This window comes from Canis aureus, chromosome 18, assembly GCF_053574225.1.
Source record: "Canis aureus isolate CA01 chromosome 18, VMU_Caureus_v.1.0, whole genome shotgun sequence".
NCBI lineage: Eukaryota > Metazoa > Chordata > Mammalia > Carnivora > Canidae > Canis > Canis aureus.
The window spans coordinates 32,214,405-32,242,109 of record NC_135628.1 but is presented as its reverse complement, the minus strand read 5'-3'; the positions used below and the strand labels follow the sequence as shown (position 1 = coordinate 32,242,109).

The 27,705-nt window shown below is 35.9% G+C and overlaps 1 pseudogene; it reads right to left on the bottom strand.

The window, feature by feature from the left end:
• Nucleotides 1-22,104: 22,104 nt before the first annotated feature.
• Nucleotides 22,105-23,526, bottom strand: LOC144288329 (non-POU domain-containing octamer-binding protein pseudogene; annotated as a pseudogene).
• Nucleotides 23,527-27,705: the final 4,179 nt, after the last annotated feature.

The following is a 27,705-nucleotide window of genomic DNA, read 5'->3' as shown; positions in this document are numbered from 1 at the left end:
TACTTATTTTCTGGCTTTGGTAATAAGGATAATGCTTATCTTTTAAATGAATTTGAAAATGTTCTCTCCTTTTCATTTTTTGGAAGAGTGTGAGAAGGATTGGTGTTAATTCTTCTTTAAATGTTTGTTAAAATTTATCAGGGAAGTCATCTGGTGCTGGGCTTTCCTTTCCTGGGAAATTTTTGATTAGTTATTCAGTTTCCTTACTAGTAATTGGTTTATTCAAATGTTCTATTTCTTCCTGATTCAGTTTTGGTAAGTTGCATATTTCTAAGAATTTTTCTGTTTTTTTCCTCAGTTGTCCACTTTGTTGGTGTATTATTGTTCATAGTATCAAGTAATTTTTATCTCCACACATTGTTCTAGGCACTATGCTGTGGTAGTGAACAAAATAGACAAGATCCTTCATTGTATGATAATGCTGGAGGATGAGATGAACAGTACACAATTAAAGGAAGACAAGTTTTAAATTTTCTTTTTAAAGATTTTAGTTTTTGTTCATGAGAGACACAGAAAGAGAGAGGCAGAGACATAGGCAGAGGGAGAAACTGGCTCCATACAGGGAGCCCAATGTGGGACTCAATCCCAGGACTCCTAGGATTATGCCCTGAGCTGAAAGCAGATGCTTTAATGTTGAGCCACCTGGGAGTTCCAAAGACAAGTTTTAATTGCAGTAAATGCTATATAGAGAATCAAAATAAGGTTCCAGTTACTATTACAGATTGAGAAATAAAGTCTCTCTCAGAAGGGTGTTAAACTGAGTTATGAATGACACAATGATATGCCATATGAATATCAAGGGGATAACATTGCAGGTCAGTGTAATAAACTCAGTAAATTTGAGGAAAATTAATGATAGTGTGATTGGAGCATAATGATTGAGGTAAGTATAATGAGTATAAATGTTCCAGATAGGAACTTTTCAGTCTAGGTGGGATAGAAAAACCACAGAAAAAGTTCTTAAGGGCAATAGCATGATCTTTTTCACATTCTTAAAAGTCACTTTGGTTACATATATTGTAGGTAAACATGAGTGGAAGATGGACTAGAAATAAGTAGACTATTGAAATCAACAATTTTACAGGTGAGAGATGATGGAAGCCTAGTCAAGGAAGATGTCAGTGGAGATGGCAAAAAGAAGAGGCATAGTATAGTTTTAGAGATTCATTGATAGAACTTCCTGATGGATTGGATAAGAGTTATATAGGAAAGGAATAAAGTCAATGGCAAACCAGAGAGTTTGGCTTGAACAACTAGATGTTTTATTCACCCAGTTAGCAAGACTGGAGAGTTAGGAGTTTGATTGTATCTTATTATTGTTTATTTTCTCAAAACCATCTCCACTCTTAAATTGTCCTGTGTACTGCAGTGACTGAAAACATTTTTCCGACTCACTTGTCAATAGTTACTGGTTTTGTTTTTGCCAGGGAAGCACTCTTGTGGGAGATATAAGGAAGATGAATAAGAAGGAGAAGGCATTTTCTTCCATGGGGACTGCAGATACCTGCATGGGCATTGGAGACAACAGATGAAGGATTTTTCCCAGTGCCTTCCAGATGTCCTCCTGAGGTCACCCACTTCAGCGCTGCAGGTAACTGAGACTATTAATTGTAGTTTCTGAGTTTCCTGCCTATCCATATTTATCCTTATTTGGGGTTTCCCAGACTTGCTAATAGTTGAACAATTCTCTGGTTCTTCAAACTAAGTCATTTGCTGTATGAAAAGCTTAGAATAGTTAATATTTTCTGGAACAAACTCTAATATAGGGAGACTAATTAATAGTTCTGCTTTCTGGCTTCAACAGAGAGAGTCAGAGCTGGAGATATAGATTTTGGAATCATTGGTGTTTAGATAATAAACACAGGACAGGATGAAGTTTCTTTGCAGATAAAATAAATGGGGCAGGAGAGAATCCTGTGGGTTCAACTCTTTTGAAGTTAAATAAAAAAGAAGTCAGAACAAAAGAATGAAACTGGACCACTTCCTTACACCATACACAAAAATAAACTCAAAATGGATTAAGGACCTAAATGTGAGACCTGAAACCATAAAAAAAATCCTAGAAGAGAGCATAAGCAGTAATTTCTCTGACATTGGTTGTATCCTTCTAGATATGTCTCCTGAGGCAAGGGAAACAAAAGCAAAATAAACCAGTGGAAAAAGCATCAAAATAAAAAAAAAAAAAACGTTAGCACAGCAAAGGAAACAACCAATTAGACTAAAAGACAACCTACCTAATGGGAGAAGATATGAGCAAATGATATATCTGATAAAGGGTTAGTATCCAAAATATATAAAGAACTTATACAACTCAATACCCCAAAAGCAAATAATCCAATTAAAAAGGAAGAAAAGATATGAACAGATATTTCTCCAAAGAAGACATTAAATGGTCAATTGGATACATGAGGAGATAATCAATATCACTCATCATCAGGGGAATGCAAATCAAAACCACAATAAGATATCACCTCACACCTGTCATAATGCCTAAAATAAAAAAAATACAAGAAACAAGTGTTGGTGAGGATGTGGAGAAAAAAGAAGCCTTGTGTGCTCTTGGTGGGAATGAAAACTGGTACAGTCACTGTGGAAGAAGACAGTATGGAGGTATCCTTCAAAATTAAAAATAGAACTGTCCTTCAATCCAGTAGTTGCCCTACTGGGTATTTACCCTTGAAGTGATATATGCACCCTTATGTTTATTGTAGCATCAATTATAGTAGCCAAACTATGGAAGCATTCCAAGCATATCTAAACATTCCATCAAAAGATGAATGAACAAAGATGTGATATGTATACACATGCACACACTCACAATGGAATATTATTTAGCCATAAAATAGAATGAAATCTTGTCATTACAAAACATGGATGGATCTAGGGAGTATAATGTAAAGCAAAATAAGTCGGAGAAAGACAAATACCATATGATTTCACTCATATGAGAATTTTTTAAATTTATTTTTTATTGGTGTTCAATTTACCAACATACAGAATAACCCCCAGTGCCCGTCACCCAATCACTCCCACCCCCCGCCCTCCTCCCCTTCTACCACCCCAGTTCGTTTCCCAGAGTTAGGAGTCTTTACGTTCTGTCTCCCTTTCTGATATTTCCCACACATTTCTTCTCCCTTCCCTTATATTCCCTTTCACTATTATTTATATTCCCCAAATGAATGAGAACATATAATGTTTGTCCTTCTCCGTATGACTTACTTCACTCAGCATAATACCCTCCAGTCATATGAGAATTTTAAAAACAAATGAATAAAGAAAAAAAAGAGACAAACCAAAAAACAGACTCTTAACTATAGAGAACAAATGATTACCAAAGGAGAGGTTGGTGGGGGAATGGGTGAAATGGGTTAAGAGGATTAAGAGTACATTTATCTTGATGAGCACTGAGTTATGTGTGGAACTGCTGAACAATTATTGTACACTTGAACCTAATATACCACTGTATGTTATCTACACTGGAATTTTTAAAAATCTGGAAAAAAAAGAAGTCAGAAAAGAATACTAAGTAAGAGAAACCAATGTATTAGAAGTAATTTTATGTAGGTATGGCATTATCAATGATAAGTTAGTATAAGTGTTTCAACAAAGGTGGTCATTGTAGTCTAGAATGGCCAGGAAAGGTTTAACTGTGGATGAGGGGTCCTGAAAGGCGAACTTACTTCAGATTAAGAAGAAATGACTTTTTAGCTAGTTACAAAAACAGCAAGAATTAGAGCATGGCAACAGAAATGCTAATATATGGGGGTTTTGTAGATGGAGTATGGGGGAGGATGGTGGAAGATGGTATTAAAAAAAGGAGAGCCACTACAGATTTTGGAGTTTGTGAAAATTATTAAAAAGGCATGCCACTGAACAAATTAGGTGAGATAACCAAAATGACTTTAAAAAAATAACTTCTACTCCCAAGCAAAAAGACTTCAATGGAAGACATTTAGTAGACTGTGAGGACATTAAATATTGACATAAACTAGGATATTTTGGGCAGTTTTATGTTGAATTGATCGCATTAACAAAAAGAGAGGTTAGGAAAGGAAACAGATTCTGCCTTTTATGTAAAGGTAGCATTTTTTAAAAAAGATTTTATTTATTTATTCATGAGAGACACAGAGAGAGGGGGGTGCAGAGACACAGGCAGAGGGAGAAGCAGGCTCCATATGGGGAGCCTGATGTGGAACTCGATCCCAGGACCCCGGAATCACTCCCTGAGCCAAAGGCAGACGCTCAACTGCTGAGCTACCCAGGTGTCCAGGTGTCCCTTTTTTTTGTTTGTTTGTTTTTTTAAGCAGAGTGACCATCATTGTTTATTTCCTTTTTTCCTGTCCATAAATATTTTTGCCTGTGCCTAATTTTCCAGTATGAATAATTTCTATTTATATGAGAGAGAGAGAGAAAGTGCAAGAATGAGAGCTGAGGGGAGGAGCAGAGGTGAGGGACAAGCAGACTCAACTCTGAGGTACAGGCTCAATCCCGTGACCCTGAGATCACGACCTGAGCTGAAATCGAGTCAGAAAATCAACTGACTGAGGCACTCAGGCATCCCAAGGTAGCATTTTTTTCTTCCACAAAGAGAATAATGGTAACTTGATGGAATCTAAGAAGTAAGAGTCATTTAATAAAAATTTTATTTGGGGCTACTCGAGTGGCTCATCAGTTTAGTGCTTACCTTTGGCCCAGGGTGTGATCCTGGAGTCCCAGGATCAAGTCCCATGTCAGGCTCCCTGCATGGAGCCTGCTTCTCTCTCTGCCTGTGTCTCTGCCTCTCTCTCTGTGCCTCTCATGAATAAATAAAATCTTTAAAAAAAATAAAAATTTTATTTGGAAAGATGTTATTGTACTAATATGAAAATTCCCTACATATTCCGAATTAGAGCAAATCATATGATAAATCTTAAATGTCTTGCTTCACCACAATACCACCTGGATTATGTTGGTGCAAATCCCAGGCATTATATCACTAAGTCATTTGGATCATCATTTAATATGTAAATATTTTAGTGTATCTCTCCAAAAGAGAACTCTAAAAAGATAACCATAATACAATAGACACCTACAAAATTAACAATAAGCCCACTTACTGTTTAGTCAGAGTTCAAACTTCCCTGATGTTCTCATAACATTTTGTTACAGGTTATTTGAATATCCATATTGGGTGGGCAATTGTCTTTTAAAAGACAACATGTAATATTAATACTCACAAACTAACATAATATGACATATATGTAAAATATAAAGCAAAAAAAAGAAGCACTATGAATCCCAAATCCCAGCTCTAGAGCTTGAATTTATCAATACTAATTAATCTGTTTCCTCTGTGCTATTCAGCCCCTGTGCCATTTCATCAAAAGTTAGTACGATTCTGAATTTTCTATTACCTTGCTTTCTTTCCTTTTTTTAGGTTTTACTACATATATCTGTGTTCATGATATGTTGTTTATTTTTACTTGTTTTTAGTCTTTTGAAAAATGTCATATACTATAATTTGATTTTTTCTCCCACTGAACATGTTTCTAAAGTTCCTCCATGTTGTTTTGTGCAACTGAAGTTCATTGTTTTTCTCTGCTGTATAATATTTCACAGAATGGCTGTTATTATTTCCTCTTTTCCTGTTTACAGACAATTTTGCCTGTGTCTAGTTTTCTAGTATGAACAATTTCTATGCACAGTATAGCTCCTATTACATGTGCACAAAAGATTTGCAATTAGAAGTAATGGAATTGTTAGATCTTTGCAAAATAATGCTGAATTGTTTTCCAAAGTAATCATACTGATTAACATTCTCACTAGCCATTTATTAGAATTCTTGTCATACAGGGATCCCTGGGTGGCTCAGCAGTTTAATGCCTGCCTTTGGCCCAGGGCGTGATCCTGGAGTCCTGGGATCAAGCCCCATGTCGGGCTCCTGGCGTGGAGCCTGCTTCTCCCTCTGCCTGTGTCTCTGCTTCTCTCTCTCTATCATGAATAAATAAATTTTTAAAAATCTTTAAAAAAAAGAATTTTTGTCATACATATTTACCAAATTAATAATTTTCAGACTTCTGGAAATTTACCAAATATCTGGTAAAGCCAGTATCAAGTCTTGGTTTAATATGTATTTTCCTGAGTACTAGTGAGGTTAAATATTGTTTTTGTGCAATAATTTACCATTAAACTCTTCCATGAAGAGGCTGATTTTCTATTTTTGTACTTATGAATTGACTTTTTGAAAGTATTAATGTAAATGTGTCCATATTATGGATAGTAATCCTTTACTATTAACATGATTTGAAATACTTCCAGGTTGTGGCTCCTATTTTCAATTTATTTGTAGTATCTCTAGATGAACAGATAATTCTTTCATATAATCAAAAAAATCAATTATTTTAGTGTTAGTAATATTGGAGTTAAGAAATCCCTATTACCTCAAGTTTATAATAATTGTCTTATGTTTCCTTATAAAAGTACAATTTTACCTTTCATATTTACATTTTTATTTCATCCAGATTTTTCTAAGTAGTTCCAGAATAAATCAAATTTTAAAAATTTAATGTATGTTATATAAAATAAAACTTCTAATAATTATAAACTGAGTGATTACTGTGGGTCAGACTCCCTGGGAAGCAGACTCTTGAAATTCTGAGATTTTTGACAAGAGGTTTATTTTGGGAACTATACCTGTGAGGGTGAGACTAGCTAGATTGGGCAAAGGGCAAGGTTGAGCTGTGATGAAATTATAACAGAAGACTCAGCTACTCAAAGAAGGAATTCTGGAAGCCAGGAGGCCATTCAGAATACTCCCAGTTGAGGTGATGCCAAGGCCTTTGCCATATCCCATCAACCAGTACTAGCACAGCTGCTAGAGGAGCTCTAACTTTAAAAAAGCAGCCTCCTTAAACCAAAGACAGTTTTTAGAGAGGGATTAAGGTTTGGGGCCTCAGTAAATAAAATTCCTGGAAGTTGTGGGTGGAATGATCACCCTGAGGGGTATCTGCAGCAGCACAAAAGACTACAACAATTATTTAACGACTATAATAGTTTACCAAATAAGGTGAGAAAACTATGTTCAGGGCTGTGTCACAGGTACCAATACTGGAATGTTAGAAACTTAGTAGGCAACCAATAAATATTTTCTGAGAGAATAAATGTAACATGAAGTAGACACAATGCAAAAAGATCTTTATTGCCCTCAAGTTGCTTTTAGCCATGTATTAAATAACTGAATATATCACATTGAATAGATTTTTGTCGAAGTCTAAGTTTTGATCATCTTAAATGGTAATTATGGTCTTCAGTAGGATTTACGCATAACAGAAGTTCAACTGGAACTAGCTTAAGTAACAGAAGGGACTTTAATTCCATTTATAATAAAAGTCCAACAGACATTTCAGGTATACTTAGTTCTAATGACTCACATGAAGTCAAAATGACTCTCTTCCTTCATCTTTTGGTTTTCCTTTCCTTTGTATTAGCTTTTCTTATTTAGTCTCTCTTCATATAGAAAAAGCCATGGTCATCAACAGCTCGCACTCAGATCCTACTATTATGACAACTGCCTAAAACTTGAACTCTTTCCTTAATAACATTAAAGGAGGTCTAAGGAAGACTTGAAGTGATATGGCTTGAGTCACATAGCCCACTTTTAATCACTCACTGTGATGGGCTGAATAGAATGCCTTGAATGATGAGACCTAAATCATGTGTCTCGTCAGGGAGCCTGGAGAACAGATATTCGGCTCATTGCAATTATACAGACAGAACAGCACTGTTTTCACCTCACTGTAATCATACAGATGAGAAGGCATAGTGTCTATCTCTCCCCAGCCACATGGGCTGAACATCACTGTGTCCACCACACTCCATCCATATGGACTGAACAGGATTCTTATGTCATGAGAGAGGAATGGTTCTTTACATTGATGCTAGAAAGATGTATAAAAATATTTAGGTACTTAGATTAACTCATTTGGAAAAGGTTAACTTATTTGTATAGTAAAGGAAACAAATATTCCTTACAAAAATCAGTGACATGCTATTATTAGTTCTTTGAGGGGTTATGCATGTTCAAAATAATATATTAATTGTTATACTTTTTCCAAATTGGGCACTTTATACACCTGCTCCAAAATAGTATATTAGTTAAGTGTGTATTTTCCTGTGATAATTTTTCATTTATTTTCTATTTCAAATAGAAATATGTTCATATGTTCTAAGTCAATTTTTGACAAATTGTCCAGAGCTTAGAGCTTACATAGATATTTATCTACCTTACTGTAGTCCCAACCTACTCACTCACTCAAGTCTACCTCTTACCAAGTGTCCTCCCCTGAATTGACTTGTGCCTTTATCATTATGTTAAACAGTCATAAGATTTAGATTGGAGGCTTTTCTTCCTTTCTAATAAAATTATATGATAATGATTATCATTAAGATAATTATCATCAAGATAATGATTGAAATATTTTACCTTTGGTACTTCCATTAGGCTTAATAGATGTGTCAATTAATATATACAGAACATGATACTTGTCTGAAATGTTTCTTTTCTATATGTGCTATTGATATAGCTGGGGGAGTTTTTACCGTATAATTTTTCATTTTTTTAATATATCAGCCAAGCTTATATCAATTTATAAAATTCTATATTGGAAAGAAAGTTCTTCTATAGTTGCTAATGAAGTTCTGTTTCAGAATTTGTGATAAGTTGGATAAATATAGCTAGATTGAACTTTATTTTTATTCTCCAAAGGAAAAAAAAAAAGACTTATTAAACAAGTGAGCAGTATGCATTATGTTACAGAGGAAAATACTTCAGAGTATTAACTGTCTTAAATTCCTGATAAATTTTCCAGTAATCTGAATTATATCTTTATTATAAACCATACAACTTTAGTCTTAGATGGGTACTGTGCAGTGTAGGCTGTTTTTTTTTCCCATACACATTTCAAATTATTTTCTACCCACTATAGTAAAATAATGAAGTTACTTGGTTAAGATTGTGTTGTGCTTAAAATGATTGAATAGTCAACTATTCAGGTTTTATAGTAGTTCAAATAGGCCTTCTCCAATTAATTTGAATTCACAGAATATTTTTACACTTCTTAATTCTTTTGTATGTGGGAGGAGAAGGTAAAAAAGAGGTGATATACTGAGAAGAATAATTACCAAAGCTTTGTAAAGAGTATTTTTACCCAGGACAATCAGGTAGTTTTTTAGTCAAGTTCTAGTATACAGGGGTCTAAGGTACATATCATACAGAGAGAGGCACAGGCGAAGAGGGAGAGTAGATGGCATGATTACATAGAACAAGGCTTCTTAACCTCAGCACAGTTGACACTGTGAGCCAGAAATTTTTTTGTTGTAGGCTGCTATTTCCCTTGTAGGATGTTTAATATAATTTTAGTCTTTATCACTAGATTTTTGCAATCAATGGCAAAGTGGCAGTAAGTAAACCAGATAGTTTCCAACCCAATTTAGATGGTATAAAGTGTGCATCCAACTTATTGAAAGATTATACACAATGAATCTTTATTTATTAAATAACTAACTCCCCCTTCAGAGTAAAATAACTCCCCTTTCAGTTAAAAAGATGGCCACATATCTATATACAACCTAAAGAAATCCACATAAAATAAAGTGAGCAAAATATTTTATATTCTGCTTTTATATGGGCAATTTGACATTTGTCCTCCTAGGCTTCTACTGCTGACCACCATTCCTATTGGCAACAACCATTGCCTGTAATTGCTCTGACATCTGTTAAAAATGACAAAATTTTGTAGTGAAGGCCATCATATAAAATGAGACTATAGAGAATGAAGCCATTCATTCAGAGGAAGGAGGAGTTGGGAAAAATGGGTACCACTATCTGAGTGTGGGAATCCAGCAGTATTTTTCATATACATGAGATATTGAATTTTTTAAAAGATTTTATTTATTTATTTATTTATTTATTTATTTATTTATTTATTTATTTATGAGAGAGAGAGAGAGAGAGAGAGAGAGAGAGAATGGCAGAGACACAGACAGAGGGAGAAGCAGGCTCCATGCAGGGATCCCGACGTGGGACTTGATCCCCGGTCTCTAGGATCAGGCCCTGGGCTGAAGGCAGTGCTAAACCGTTGAGCCACCAGGGCTGCCCAGAATTTCTTTTTTTAAAATCTAAACTTAGTTGAGTTGGGCTTTCTTCTATACTCAACTGTAATGATCTTGAGCAATGCAGAAGGGTCTAACAAAGAATCGGGATATAATTCTTTTATTATAAATTCTGTTTTTAAGATCCAATTTGATTTCCTTTAGTTTCTAAGTTAAAAAAAAAAAAGAATTTATGAAAAAACTGAAGGTGATCCAGTGAAGATGATCCAGTTCCAAAGAAACTGTTTTCTGTTTAGGCAAAAGGAATTATAAATAAGCATAAAATATAAAACTGCTTAGACATAATTGCTTCCTATGAAAAATTTTGTCATATATATGAATATCACCCAAATCCAATACAGACATTATCAGCCATTGTGTGTCAGAGTCCATGGTCCCACCACTTGCAGTGGGGAACTGTCTATGACTCCTGCTGAAGAGTCTTCCCTTGTTTTAGAACATGTGACCCAACTCCCAGGTACAAAACCATTTAGGCTAGAAGTAGTCTCAAGGACAGTTAATCTACACATTCAATGAAGTCTGTGCACAACAATGAACTTTGCTAAATAGATTCCCTTTTTCAAGACTTGGCACATTAAGTCCTGAAAGAATGCATGTGTTAGGAACGGGAGTTGAAGCTGAACACAGAACACAGTTACAGAGATTGTGACAACCATATACAAGTCAAAATGATAAAGAAGGAACCCAAGATGAGGAGAGAAGTGTAGACTTACTAAGAGATAACTTGAAGGAAGACAGTCAGGAAAAAGAGAGACAGAAGAAGGAAGACTGGTCCCCAAGTGCAGATTTGATTTCTTATGATTATCTAGTGGCAGTTATAAGATCATTCCATTCTCATTTGTGCCAACTACCACTTAACTGCCACTCAGATCCAAATTCACCCATCAGTACCTGCCCTGTAATAATGGTCTGGACCTCAAACATTTTTCTAAAACAGTGACACATTAAGTTGTGTCAGTAGAGGGGTGCAGGAGAGACACTGAGGGAGGAAGACGACTTCTGATTTTGGGGTGCTACATTGTACTTTGTATTTTCCTTTTTGCTTCTGTTGCACATTCTGTCAATAGTGGGTATATAGGGATATCCACTGGCACTGTGTCCAAGTGGTGCCCCCAGAACATGAAGTCCTTCAACCACTTTGAAGCTATGCACCCCCCCCCTCCGGTGACCACTTTTCATGGACCTTCCTCCTGGAACACCATGCCCTAGGCTCTGGGCACCTGCCTCAGGCTCAGCTCATCTGTGCACATGGAAGACCAATATCCTAGTTCCCTCTCTTAATGGATACCACAGATTCCATTGCTCTAGAGAAAGCCCCTACCCACTTCCTCTGTATGCACCTGCTTACTAACCCTGGCCAGCTATGGCATTGGATCCTGCTTGCCCAGACACATGAACTAGCAAACTAGTTCAGGGTTTTGCAATGATACCTCCTTCAACCAAATCTAAGGCTCACCTTAGAATCCTTTCTTCCAACCCTGTCCTACAATGTATATACCTTCCCTCGTGTGACGGTTACCTGCAGAGTTCTCTTTCCAACCTTATAGTTACTCCCTACTCATAACTTTATAATTCTTTATCCTAAAATTTTCCTGTTCAAGTTTCTGTGACTTCTCCTTATTGTACTCAGATGGACACCCTCCTTTATAACAAATTCCATTTTTCTTGGACTAACTTGAATGGATTTCTGTTTCTTGTGATCACAAGAGCTGGATTCAAATAGCCAGGACACTCCAACTGATTTTTCTCTCTGAGATTCAGATGCTTCTGCCCTTGTTGTTTGATTCCCACAGAATTTCATGAAATTGACCATACAGCCTATATCTGACCATACATATGGTGCAGAACCCTCAGATCAGTTTTGATGAATACAAGGTTGGACATATTTGTCAATAGTACCAGGAATAGTTTTGCATACTATAGTATTTAACAGCCATGGGAGAAGGACAAACCAATATAATTAAGGTTAAGGGTATATAGAATAACTGACTCAGAGAAGCTTAATGTGTCCCTATTTCTATTTTAACTCTGTTCAGGCTTATGAATCAATGAGCTAGAGCAAAGATATGTAAAAAGAATAAATATCCAAACAGAATTTGCTTGAGTTTCCCCAAATGGATCGTTAGTCATGCAAGTTAATTTATCCTTTGAGAAAGCATGTCATTTCTCTGATATACCCATATGCTCTGGGGATGCAAGTCAATTCCTTCATTTAAGAAAAAAAGTCACAAAATATCTTCACTAGTTATTTAATGATTGATTTTGTTAAGATGCATGCCTAATACATTTTTGCAAAATTATTTTCACAGCTGCTGGTCCTCTTTGGCACAAAAAACTTTAAAAAAATGGAGAGTAGGAATGAGGCTCCTCAAATATCTCAACCCATTCTACATTTAAATGTGCTTAGTCATTAGTTACATCACTAATAGGCTACAAATTTGCTATATAATTTGTTTTTCTGATAAGCATTGATATAAAAATATTGAATGGAATTAAGAAAAAAATACTTAATGGATAAAATGCAATCCTTTCTGGGATTTTTAACATAATAAGTATTTTTAAATGATGTAGTCTATACTAGCAAGAGAGAATTAAAAGCAGTCCAACAATCAATAATTACACAATAATACTGGAAAGAGCAAAGTACAATGATTTTCAGTATAGCTGACTCTTTAATTACAGATAAAACGTCTTACAGAATATGAAAAGATAAAGAGCATTTCTGCTTAGAAAAGCTGATTAAACATTCTAGTGTGCAATCAATATGGTATTTGCAGAACATCAAAAATTAGTACCTAAATATTAACCTCCTCAAGGAAAATTATGGCTAGGTCATGCCATGTTAGAGAGTGACATTGAAAGGAGACACTAAAAAATGTCTTTCTGAATAATTTACTTTTTTATAGTTGAAAATTACGAGAGTAGATTATAAATAAAAACATAAAATGTAAAGAAAAGCTTTTAAAATGCTTTAAGATACAGTCTTGAAATAGCATTCAGCTGAGATGAACACTTCTACTATTTTGAGGTGAAAAGAATAAAGATGTGAGTGTTTTTGGTGAGGAGAAGTAGAGAACCAATTTGGACTACCACAGAAATGAGTTCTCATGAATTAAGTACATAAATATTATTTAACTATGTACTTTATGTATAATGAATTACTAAAGGGAGTATTCTTATTCTAATAAACATGTTTTTAAATTTTGTGGGTTTTCCTAACCTAAACATATTATTTATAAGTAGAATTATATACTTATAGTATAAATCAAATATGTTCAGAAAATTTAAGAGTTCCACAAAATTAAACAGAAAATATTGTAAAAAATAATTCCCCAAGGAGTAAGCATTATAGATTGTTAAGTGAAAATTACGTGAAAGCAAAAAGAAAAAAAATGTTAGGGGAAAATATTAAATATCTAACTCAGGCTCTATAGGAAAAGGAATTTGTGGAAAGAACACAATGAAAATATACACAGAAAAAAGAGAAGTTCTTATACCTTGTTTTTTATAATTGAAGTCCTGGAGAATATAGTTCAAGAGCTAATAGATGACATTTGGGAGAAAGAGCTCAGGTATTTCCTAAAGATGCTGAACTAGAATTTGAAGTATTCTGTATAAGAGTCCAAATGTTGTCCATTCCTGCTCTTTTGAAAACTCTTAAAACCCTTTTATTTCTACAGTACCATGGAAGGGTAGCACAAAGTATTGGTTAAGAGTAGAGTTCTCCTCAGCATCACATCCTACCACCTAAATAAACTTGGATAATTTCTTAGTTCTCTCTCTATACCTCAGTTACTGCCTATAAAATGGGAAAATAATACCCATCTCAAAAGGTTATGCAAGCATTACATGAGTACATATAAAGTACATAGAATAGTGTTAACCCCTAATAACAATTCCTATATTATTATTAGAATACAATCTGGGCGGGGACCAGGGGGGCACCTGGGTGGCTCAGTTAGTTAAGTGTCTGCCTTCTGCTCAGGTCATGATCCCAGCATCCTGGGATCAAGCCCCACAACCTCTCCCTGCTCGGCAGAGAGTCTGTTGCTCCCCCTGCCCCTGCCCCTGCCCTTGCCCTGACACTGCCCTTGCTCATGCTTGGGCGTGCACTCTCTCTCTCTCTGAAATAAACAAATACACAAATAAAATCTTTAAAAAATAAAGTACAATCTGGTTTATTTGGTATCCTTTCACCAATGTTAGTTTTTATCCCCTACGATGGGGATAATTAAAGACGGTAATTATCAATTTCATCAGTCTACTCTCTACAGAATAATTTTACTTAAATTCTTTTTATCATTTTACTTCATTGTTCAAGAACCAATAATGCTTCCCTATTGCCTAGGCCATCAGAGGTTAGGTTCTATCTGCATTCTAAGACTCTGTAATTGACACTGATTTTACTTCTTTAAACTTCCTTCCTTTTTACTCCACATTATTTCCCCTTCTGTCTCATGAGAGATTGCTCGCACTTCCGTACACATGCCATGCCTCTGTTCATCTGTCCTAGTGCCCTGAAACAGCTTTTCTCTTTTCCATTCCTTCAAAGACAATTCCGAAGCATTTTATGGAGGAGGCTTTGTGCTTGGGATTTCCTTCCCCTTCCTTCTTCTTCACTCAGAAATGTATTTGAGTATCTCATCTTTAGTAGGCTCTGCCAAATTAATAGCAAGGGGTTAGCCAGCAAGGTTGCTGACCTTGTTGACTTCACAGATTTGTACAGGAGATGGAGAATGAAATAAGCAACCACACCATACCTGGTCTGGCTAGATTGTTCCTTCCCAATCTCTTCACAAGCCCACTTTCTTCCCATTTACCTTCTCTGTTTTATCTAAAACAGCCTCTGCTCTACCTACAGTCAATATCACATTACCTGCTGAATATTCTTTACAGTATTTATTATTATCTGCAAGTACCTTTCCCACAGGTAGATTTACTTATGAATAACAAAGTTGTATAGTCCTCTCTTTCCTCCCCATTATCCAACGACATTAGTAACGTGATTATTTGGCACTGAACTCCTTGGATCCAGTGTAGGTCCTGATTGGCACAAATATATCAGATCCATTTCCCCATCCTTGCCAAAGTCAACTGTCCAGGAAAGAACAGTAACCTAGGTCTAAGCCATCAGTGCCATCATCCTCCTGACCACAACTGTACAACTCAGAGTCAAATATGTAAAAGGTGAAGAAAGATCTCTTGCTCTAGACAGTGTGATGTACACAAATGAAGTCTGGAAAGGCTACAGCCATTTGGCCACAAATAGGGCAGTTTTAATTTTTTATTTCAAAGTGCTATGCCTTCTGTATCCTTTTGGGACCTATTGTTAGTAACTGAGGCTTCCAGTAATGTTGAACCTGAGTGATGAGAGCAGATATTCTTGTATTATACCTGGTTTTAAGAGGAAAGGATCCAGTCTTTCATCATTAAGTGTGAGGTCAGCTGTAGGCTATTTTAAGGATGCTCTTCGGCAAACTGAGGTGATCATCCTGTAGTCTTAATTTGCTGAAAAATGTTATCCTGAAATGGTATTTGATTTTGTAAATTCTTCTTCTGGGCCAATTGATATGATCATATGATTTCTTTTTTAACCTACTGATATGATGGATTACATTGCTGTATTAAGTATTTAACCAATCTTGCATACCTGGAATAAATACCATCTGGTCATGGTAGATAGTTCTTTAAATACATTGCTGGATTGGGTTCACTAATACTTTTGTTCAGGATTTTTACGTGTAAATTCTTGGGAGATATTGGTCTGTAATTTTTTTTGTGCTGTCTGACTTCAGTACCAGAGTAATTCTGGCATGATAAAAAGAGCTGGGAAGTGTCCCTTCCTCTTCTATTTCTGAAATAGATAGTGTAAAATTTGTAAAAATTGGTGTTAATTTTTCTTTAAATGTTTGGTACAATTCTCCAGTGAAACCAGCTGGAGCTGGAGATTTCCATTTGGGGAGCTTTAAAAATATGGATTTGATTTATTTAATAGTTACAGGACTTGCTCAGATTATCTGTTTCATCTTAGTTCAGTTTAGGTATATGTTTTTAGTTTTTGAGGAATTGATCTATTTTTTTCTAGGTTGTCAAATTTAGGACTGAAAAGTTTTTTGTTATATTCTCTTATTATTATTTTTTCATGACTTCAGGATATGTGGTGATATACCCATTTCATTCCTCATACTGGTGATTTGTGCCTTTTGTTTTTACTATTGTCAATCTTGCTAGAGAGGTTTGTCAATTTTATTTATTTCTTTTGAAGAACAAACTTTGATTTTTCTCTATTGTTATTTTTTTATTTCATTGATCTCTGTTCTCTATTTTATTTATTTTTTTCTTTTTTCTACTCTCTTTGGGGTTTTGTTTTTTCCCCAGTTTCTTCGTGTGGGAAACTAGATTGATTTGAGACCATTCCTCATTCCTAACATAGGATTTTGTCTAAAGATATTTTTCTCACACAGTTGTAGCTGCATCTCACATATTTTCCTATTTATATTTTTATTTTCATTCTTCTTTCATTCATGGATTTTTAAATATAATTTGTTGTTTAATTCCACATGTATAGGTACTTTACTGTTATCTTTCTGGTATTATCTTTCTAGCTAAACACCATTTTAGTCAGAGAACACGCTCTATGATTTCAATTCTTTTAAATTAGTCAAGGTTTGCTTTAAGGTCTAGGATATGGCTCATCTTGATAAATATATCATTGGTGTTTGAAAAAAAAATGTTCAGTAAGCTATTTTAGGTGGGGGGTTAAACTATATATGTAAGTGTAAACTTCTTGATTGATTGTGTTATTTTTCTCTATCCTTGCTAATTTTATGTCTAGTAGTTCTATCAGTTGCTGAGAGGAGATGTTGAAGTCCTCAACAATGATCATGGATTTGGCTACTTCTCTTTTCAGCTTTATAGTTTCTGCTTCATGTATTTTGAGACATGGTTGTTTGATTCCTATGCATTTAGGATTATTTGTCTACCTATGATTTAACCTGATTTTTTAAATTGATATGTCTTGTCCCTATTTGTCTTCAGTATTTTTCTTTGTTCTGACCTCTATGTCACTGGCTATTTGTATATTCATTCTTCCTTGTTTTGGATAAATGTTTGCACAAAATGTTTTCTTCCATGCTTTTAGTTTTAACTTACCGGTACCTATGAATTTCAAATCAGTTTCTTGTAAACAACATATATTCAGGCCATTTTAAAAAATACTTCCCATCAAACTCTCTTTTGGCTAACATTTCAGGTAATTATTAACATTTAAGTTAATTATTCCTATGTTAGGGCTGAAGTCTACTATTTTATTATTTGTTTTCTGGTTCTCATTCCTTTATTTCTCTTTTCTTTTCCTCCGATGGGTGCTTGAACATTTTTTAGTATTTCATCTTGATTTATTTGTAGTTGTTTGTTTCTTAGTGTTTTCTCTGTCTAGCTTTCATGGTGGTTATTTCAGGTATTACAATATACAAATGCTACTTATTATATCTACTAGTATAAACATTTACCACTTAGAGTGAAGTGTGGAATCTTCACTTCCTTTTAGGTTTCCTTACCTTCCTTACTTCAAATATCACTATCTAGAATATCAGATGGTTTTACAATTCTTGTTTCAATATTCCAATATAATTTATAGGATTCATAAGAAAAGGATAGTCTATTATATGTATTTATATTTTTGCTCTATTTTGCTTTCTTCAATTCTAAACCTCCAACATTTTCTCTTTCATCATTTCATTTGTTTGAAGGACTTATTTTTTAGACAATCTTTAAGGATAGGTATGCCAGTGAAAAATTCCTTTAGTTCTTTTTCATCTGAGAATGTTTTGTTTGCCTATAACTCCTGAAGGATGATTGTGTTAGACATAGAACTCATAGTTGACAGTTCTTTTCTCTTAGCGCTTGAAAAATTTGTGCCACTTATTTCTTCTTTGTGATTATAGCTGAGAAATCATTTGAATTGATATTTCCCATAGGTAATGTGTTGCTTCTGTTTGTTTTAAAAAATTACTTATGATATGCCTTGGTATCAATTTGTTTTTTTCCTCTTCAAGATTCATTTGAATTTTTAGATCTGTAGGTTCATGTCTTTTGCTGAGTTTGGAAAATTTTCAGCCATCATTTCTTTGAATATTCTTTAATTTCACTCTCTCCTCCCCTACTAGGAGTAGACTCCAATGATATTAATGTTGGATATTTATTATTATTGCCTAGGTCCCTGGGGCTCCATTATATATAATTTTATATAATATTATTATATTATATATATTTCTTTCCCTATTTTTCTGCCTGATATTCAGATTAAGTGTATTCTGTCCTTAAGTTCGTTGATTCTATTTTCTATAATCTCAACTAGTAATAAACAAATCCAGCAAGTATTTTTATTTCCGTTATTAAATTTTACTATTCTATATTTTACATTTGTTTCTACTGTTTTCTTTAACTTCTATTCCTCAATTTTCTGTATTTATTTAAGAGAATTTATAATTGATGTTGAAGTGTTTTTTATGATAGCTGCTTTATTTATTTATTTATTTTTTTAAATTTTTTATTTATTTATGATAGTCACAGAGAGAGAGAGAGAGAGAGAGAGAGGCAGAGACACAGGCAGAGGGAGAAGCAGGCTCCACGCACCGGGAGCCCGACATGGGACTCGATCTCAGGTCTCCAGGATCGCGCCCTGGGCCAAAGGCAGGCACCAAACCACTGCACCACCCAGGGATCCCTGATAGCTGCTTTAAAATAGGATCTTCAATAATTCTAATATCTGACTTATCTCCATGTTACCATCAGTTGATTATTGTTTTTTCACTCAAGTTTTGATTTTCCTAGTTTTTAGTATGATGGGTGATTTTTAAAATTATATCCTGGAGGTTTAATATACTAAGAAATTCTGGTTCCTATTTAAATCTTTTATTTTATCAGTTTAGCTTTAGCCTGCAGGTCCTACCTCATTTTATCCTAGCCTATTCTTTCAAAGATAGCTTCATTCTGTGGTTTTTTGAGCCTGTATAGTTTTATTTTGATCTGCTTGGCTTATTGTGTGCCACTGGGGCTCTCACTACTCCTTGTTAGTACTGCCTGAAGAAATGGAAGGAGTTGGGATTTAAGTAGGCCAGTTCTGCCTGGTGTCACTCATTGGGATAGGAAAGCCTCAGGCCCAAAGACCCCTGCTATTTGACTCTTCACTCCAATAGAAATGAATTCCCAAATGGTATACCTGTCCTCCATCCAGCTCATGATTATACTATAATAAAAACAATCTCATTAGTAAAGCACTGTAAATGACTTTGTTGTTGGGATCATGGGGGGTATAAAAGAAGCAGTCACAGATCTTTTATCCTAGCTTTCTCATAGGGGACTTCAAGATAATAAAAGAGGGCAACTATTCAGGATCTCATCAAATAGAAGTCTTAGGATGGTTAATTATAAATGTATAAAAAAGGAGAAGATTGACAGTGTGCTTATCAAAAGCTTGGTGGAACTTTATGGGAAATTCAGAAACTTACAAAGTATTTCTCCTCAAACTTCCTGGATATCAGAACACCTTAAGGCAGATATGCTCCATTTATGTGAGCTTAAACCAATTACAAACAAAGAAAAGTTTTGGTCAGTCTCCAGTATTGGGTGGCAAAATACCGTCTTTTAACATTATGTTTGTCATAGAATAAAATTGACATGAAATTCAGGGTCTCCTCTCTCAGTCTCAGGTAAGTTACCCCAATATGGATGAAATGACTTAGGGTTGAAGAGAAACTCTTTTAGATCTATTGGATAAAGGACCACAGCATATAGTACTGTCTAGAACAGTTAATAAGCCTCTTGGGGATGGTAGAATTAATTGACAAGGATATGGAAATACTACTGCAGTTGGGTAAAAATTAATGTCTGTTTAACTTTTGGAATGTGTGAGGAAAAAAAGTATGTCCTGATGGCAACTACTACCAGGTAGTTATGAATACTATTCATAATTAGCATGAATTTAATATGTGAATGGAAATTCTTCCTCTTAATCAGGTATAAATTTGTCAAATGCTAATTAGACAAGCAAAACTGAAGCCATTAGAGTTACTTAAGATTTCTCAAATGGTAAACTGAAACAATATCAGATACCTGGAAGACAAGAAATTATGCGTTAATTAAGGAAATGTTAGATTCAAGTATATTAGTGCTCATAAACTTATTGTTCAATAGCCTGGTGTGGACAATGGAGGCGGCTGGTGGAATTTAGAGGCAGACAGAAAATTATGAGACTCAGTACAACAGTATTCCCAATAGCCTCAGTTTGTGACGTTGATATATTATTCAACTAATACAATGAAATATAATAAGGGCTGGTATTCTGTAATTGATCTGGTTAATGTGTTTTTCTCAATATCGGTTACTATGAAGAATTAACAACGATTTAAATTTACGTGAAACTGTCTCTAGTATATATTTACTGTATTATTACAAGGATATTTGAACCCTCCTTTATATTGTCACAATCTAGTACAATTAGCAGTAATATAAACACTACAGGCATTATAAATTAACCCTATAAAAATGCAGAACCCCATATAGACTGTTAAAGTTTTGAGAATTATAAGAACTGAAGCAACCTGTGACTTATCATAGACCACTGAAAGCAAATTATTTTCACTGCCTATCTCTCAGTGTGAACAATACTTACTGAAATTTCTTGACTTTTGGAGAAATCCTTTCCTCACCTTGGGATACTGTTGACTAGAATCCTTAAAATAATTGAAAAAAGGCAATATTTGAGGGCTGGGTGACTCAGTCAGTAGAGCATCCGACTCTTGGTTTTGGCTCAGGTCATGATCTCAGGGTCGTGGAATCAAGCCCTGTGTCTGGCTCCGTGCTCAGCATGGAGTCTGCTTCTCTCCCTCTCTCTTTGCCCCTTTCTACTTGCTCTCTCACTCTCTCTAAAATAAATAAATAAATTTAAAAAAAATAAAAGAAAAAAGGTCATATTTAATTGGAGGCCTGAACAAAAATATGTCTTTTTAGAACTATAGAAGACTGTAACTCAAGCTATTCTTATACCACATAGTCCTAATGTTGAAATATTTTTTAAAAGGCTTAAAACATATTTTAATAAGCTGATGCTGCATTACTGCTCCATTTCTCAGAAAAACTCCAAAGGTATCAGGGACAAAGCAAACATGGTACACCAATAAAAAAAAAAATGCACAGCAGAACTACTTAAGATAGGCAAGGCTAAGAGCTACTGTCTGACCTTCAGCATATAGCAACCCTGTTCCCAAGATTGTACTAGGCCTATCAAAAGCTGTTAACAGCATCATAGACATAAAAGGGCCATTTCTGGGTTGTCCTTACCCAGAAAAAAGATGGAGGCAACACAAGATTTTTTAAAGATACACTAAAATGAAAATCTCTAAGAGAAAGGTCTTCCTTAGGACATGAAGGGGTAATATACTGGATATACCAGAATCGTATGTATGTTGTCTGTGACCTCTGTGGACATTTGCCTGAATTCTCACCTGTGAGTGAATGGAATGGGGCTAAGGTCATTGGTGGATGTTTGTTTTTGTGGCCTATGTGGCAGTGTGTATGGAGTTGGAGGATATAAGAATGAGAAAGCAAAAAGAACAGGATGGACAAGAATGGAATGATCAAGATTAATGGGGGCTCTAACTGGATCCATTTTGCCATGGTTCCACCCCCCCCCCCCAGACCCTCAACAATCACATAAGACTTCAGGAATGCACCACACAGAATCAATTAGTTAAATGATATACCACACAGAACTGATTTGTTAAATATCCCCCCCCCCGCCCCCTGCCACCCCTTCCTTGCCTTCAGCCTCCAGTAAACTCCCTCCGAGTAGTACAGGCAAGGAAGACCTAATGGGAGGCATCCCTAACACTTTTCTAGGGCAGAATTCTGGCTAGTCCAAAAAGGGTCCTGCTTTTAAGGGTTTTTGGGAAACTAGACATTGACATTTTTATTAGTATCAGCGACGTTTGTTTGGAGCAAATTCAGCTCTAGGAGCTGCACGGTTGAATGCAGGAGGGGTTCCACCAATTGCCCCAATTCCTTCCATTGTAGCAGCCTGGCCAAAGCATTCAGTTGTTGGTGGGGTCAATCCCAAGGTTCCATCTGGCATCATAGTGGCAGGTCCTGGAGGAGCTGGGGTACCAGCTGGCACTGGAGCAGGGGGCATCGCACCTCTATTGTTTATGCCCACAGCACCTCCCTTAGCCATCTGCCCCATCCGTATCTCCCGTTCTCTCGCATCAGGGAATGTTCCCTTGAATCCTTCCTGCTGTTGCTGCATCATTTCTTCCTGTTGCTGTCACATCTCTTCCTCTCGGTGCCTGCGCTCCTCCTCTTGCCTAAGCACCAGTTGCTTTCGTTTTTGCACTTCTTGGTTGTGCAGCTCTTCCATCCTCCTAAGCTTTCTTGACGCCTCATCAAATCCTGTCTCATTAGCATGACCTGGTGCTCATGGCGAGCAGCCTCCATCTCCATCTCCTCCTCACGAGCTTCCTTGATGTTGCGGTCCACTCGGCCCTGCTGCTGCTTCTCCATCTCCATCAGTGCCTTCCAGCACATGGCATCCTCATACTCAAAGGAGCCAGGCTGTGCAAAGCTGGGTGGCTGCTCTCGCTCCTTGTGAAATTGCTGATTCTTTATAACCAGTTTCTCTGGAAGTCCCTCTTCATCATCCAACTGGTCCATGGGCTCCACAGTCACAGGCCGAGGAAACGTGGTTAGCAGGAAGGAGCCCTCCCTGCACTGTCCAGAGCTTTCCAAGCAGCTGGCTTCCCTGAGAATTCAACAATGCCTTTTCCTGAGGGCCTTCCTCGATCATCCATGATGACTACAGCCCTCTCCATCTGGCCAAACACGGAAAAGCTTCCTCCAGCAGTTCATTGGAAACATACTGAGGAAGGTTTCAGACTGTAAGGGATACACCATGGCAGGCAAAGCGCACACGCAGCTGCTTTCCACGAAGTGACATGTAGTCCAATTCTACCCTGGCAATCTCTGCTAAGGTTCATGTTTCCAAGCAGGTAAAGCCAAAGCCCTTATCCTTATGAATGAAGATTTCACCTGCTTTCCCGTATTTCTCAGTTTCCTCATCTCTTCTTTAGTGATATCAGGAGGAAGATTGCCCACAAAGAGCCGGCTACATTGGGTGAAGGTCTTCTCTCCTGGTTTCCTAAAATTCTTCAGGTCAATAGTCAAGCCTTCATTTTGGCTGCTGGCTTGTTGCCCATTTGCAGGTATTGGTGGTGGTGGTGGCTGCTGCTGTTGTTGCTGGTGGTGCTGCTGGTGGTGATGCTGATGATGCTTCCTTGAAGTATAGTTTTGCTTCTCCAAGTTAAAGGTTTTATTGCTCTGCATTTTTGTACCCTGCTACTGACTGTTCTCTCCTCAGAGTAACAGCGATGCTACACGGCCTCTACCATCCCGAGAAAAACTTGAAATGATATTAGAAATGTTAGCAACCTACACTCATGGCAAGTGGAGTCTCTTACAAATTCTCAAACCTACTGTTACTTACTGGTGACTTCTAGTCTTTTGAAGTAGAAAATTATCAGATGAAACTCTCTGGTACACTGCTTTTGAGTAAAGCCAGTTACTGGCTTCTTCTTGGGTAGCTATGCAGACAGCCAAAGTAAGTAAAGCCTTTGGACTACATTAAGATGTGAAATGCCTATCACCATTGGTGGTTCTAGAACAACATTCTAAAAGACAGGGTGATGCTCAAATAGTTCCCTTGTGAAGTTAAATAGAAATGACATATTCAAGAACATCCAACCAGGGATTTACAAGAAAGGGTCCATTCTAAACAAATAATCTCTTCCTCCTCTGATCTACTGTAGACCTGCCCAAGGACTTGCCTGCTACTATTGCTTAATGGGCATGCTTCAGATCAAGTACCTGTAGAGGTTGGCATTTGGTCTGCTTTATAGAGGGTGATTATAGAAGTAAGGTCCAAGACTCAGTGTAAAACCAGGTACTTTGAATCTAGCAAGTAGTAACATTCTCATGGAACAGCTAAATTACAGGCTGTTTCTTGCAATAATAGAAGAAGAACAACAACAACAAAAAAAGCCCTACAAAAAAAAAAAAAAAAAAAAAAAAAAAGCCCTACTGTTTGGGTATAGTAACTATTGGGCTTACAATGGACCAAATAGATCAGTAAAATGGACCAAATGGATCATGAAAAGATCCTTATATAAGATATTGCTCTTAAAAAAATCTTTCTGGAAATTCTGAGATAAAATCAAAGTAAGACATTTTGGATGCTTATCAAAACAGCCCTATTCTGGAGTTGAAGGCAATTGGAATCAAGCAGCTAATGCCCTACTTTGATCTTTTGAAGTGGCAACCTAGGTCCATGGCATGAATGGACACAAAAGAATTCCAACCATTCAATGATTTGCCAAATGGTGACATATACTGGTGACTCCTACCAAAGTCAAACTTTTAACAAAGCAGAAAAAGCAAAGTGTACAGTTTACTCTTTCCAGCAAGTAGTTGGCAAGTACATTAATTTGGCTCTTTATCTATTGCTGCCTGGAAAGGGAGGTACTTCAATGGACACTGACTGGACTTGATCTATAATCTGGGTTTGGATTGCCATACACAGTAACTGAAACCAGTGCTGCTAATACTATCAAAATACTAAGATAAAAAGAAGTCAGTTCTGCTAATACCAAAAAGAACCAGGACAAACAAAATACTGTACCAGTTTGGGCCTCCTAGTTAATTGGTCATCAGATCAAAGCCTTCACTTCTCCACTCACCTAGTGCAACAATGGGTTCAGAAACATAGGAATAGCACTCTCAATTGACTTTATATTTCTTATCACCCTTACGATAGTGGGTTAATAACTGATATGGTCAATTAAAATACCTGTTTAAAAGGATGGAGAGTGACAAAATATTGAAGGATGAATCTACAAACTTCCAACCTTATATTTTGCAAGTGAATATCAAGAGCACTAATGATATGTATCTCTTAGATAAATTGTTACATTTTTGTATTAAAATTGGGAAATACAGTATAAAGGATGATACGGAAGCTTATATACAAGTCTTCTCATGCATATAACCACAATTTTTTCTCTCAGTAGCAGATCCAGTGGTCCCTAGACTACAGCCACTGTCCCAGATCCTGGTAATATTCCAAAATAAGAAAGTATGTCTATTAATCAGAACCTAACTGAAAGAATTCCAAAAGAATTAATGGGATGGATTATTTTTTCCCTTTCCTTGCCAAGTTGGAATTGATGGTAGCAAATATTTTTTTGCCTAGTAAGTGTGATAGTACCATTTCTGTATATTTGTCCATTCCACTGGGAATGGAATAAAAGAGGAAGTCCTGGTACATTTCACTTTGCTACTAGCAATATGGACTTGACTAGTGCCTGATCCTATCTCAGCAGGAAAGGTTTAGGTAAAAATTAATGATAAACTAAAGAAAGGTGAGATTGTTACTTAGGCAGAAGGGGTCAAGGAATGTTATATGTTACAACAAAAGGGAAATGCTAATATCATTTGGGTGCCTGGGAAAGACTTGGAGAAAAAGAATAATCACTCCCTTGGCTTTGACTCAGATGCACTTGGAGTGAAACATTCTGCTGAAGCCATCTTTTTACAAGAACCAGGAAGTGAGCTGGATGATAGCCATCCCAACCAACATACATTCAAGAGCTATCTATGTTCTCAAAATGAATAATGTGTTGGGAGCTCTATGACCATATGAAACATTATTAATACAGTTATGTACTTGACTCTCTTTTTCCAAGATATGTCTTTTATGATGGACCCATGAAATGAAGCAACTTACAGCGAATATTTACTGAATGGAATCTGGAAAACACAAATTCATACTAATCTCCATGAACACTGTGTGCTCATTAATTATGATGGTAAAAGTTTAAACCAGTTGCTGGGATTTGATCATATAAGATTATCTGCTGCATATTACATCTGTTATAATATTACATGTAAAGTAGCTATTTGTCATGTTTCATGGGTAAAAATTAATATTGTAAAACCTAATAAAATTATGATAAAACTGATATTAATGCAACACAATGACAAAAATAAGTAATCTGATCATAAAATGGGCAACAGACCAGAATAGACACTTCTCCAAAACAGATATACAAATGGCCATTAACTATATGAAAAGGTGCTCAATGTCTCTAATTCTTATGGTAATGCAAATCAAAACCACAATGAGGTATCATTTCCATCCATTATGACCACTATAAACAAGTGTTGATGAGTATGTGGAGAAATTGGCACTGCAGTACACTGTTGGTGAGAATGCAAAATTGTACAGCTGCTATGGAGAACTGTATGGAAGCGCCTCAAAAAACTAAAAAAAAAAAAAAGAAAGAAAGAAAGAAAGGAAAGAAAGAAAGGAAAGAAAAGGAGGAAGGAAGGAAGGAAGGAAGGAAGGAAGGAAGGAAGGAAGGAAGGAAGAAAGAAAGAAAGAAAGAAAGAAAGAAAGAAAGAAAGAAAGAAAGAAAGAAAGAAAGAAAGAAAAAGAAATTAAGAAAGAAAGAAAGAAAGAAAGAAAAAGAACTATCACATTATCCTGCAATTCTACTTCTGGGTATATATGTATATCCAAAATTGATAGGATATCAAAGAGATATCTGTACACTTATGTTTACTGTAGCATTATTCATGATAGCCAAGAAATGGAAGCTGAAATATCCATTGACAGATGAATACAGAAAATGAAGTTTATACATACAATGGAATATTATATAGCCTTAAAAATAAGGAAATCCCATCAAGCTATAATATTGATGAATCTTGTTGCCAATGTGCTAAATTGAAATGAACCATTTCCTACAAAAGGACAAGTACTATATGATTCTGCTTATATCATATTTCTAGAGTAGTCAAAATCATGAACATAGAAAGTAAAATGGTGGCTTCCAGGGGCTGGGTAAGGGGGGGAAATTAGGACTTGTTGCTCAATGGATAGAGAGTTTCAGTTTTACAAGATGAAAAAGCTCTAGAGATCTGTTACACAACAATTGAATATAGTTAACATTACTGAACTGTATACTGAAAAATGGTTAGGAGGGTGAATTTTATATTATGTGTTTTTTAACCTCAATTGAAAGAATTTAAAATCTTGATATCGAGGTCAAATGTATTGGTAAATTAAAACGTCCTCAGGTCATTTCATGTACAGAAGAGAATTGGCCTGAAGAAGATTCAGACTTGATTACTGATGTATTTGTTAGACTTATTATAGTTCTTAGTCACTCAGACTCTGTATACCTTAAAGTACAGATAGCTGAAGATCAGAGATGCAAAAGAACTGTGAAGTTAGCACAAAAAATACAAGGAAATTTGTGCAGATGTTATTGGATAATCCAGCTGTTTCTTTAAATCCATATCAATCTCAAGTGGCTATTACAAAAGTACAAAATGTAATCTATATGGCATTTTGTTTATCCGATTAGCAATATTGTCAGACAGGTAAATGGTTAGTGACTAATGGAATCACTATCACCTCTAGATCTATTATTTCACTATAATAAA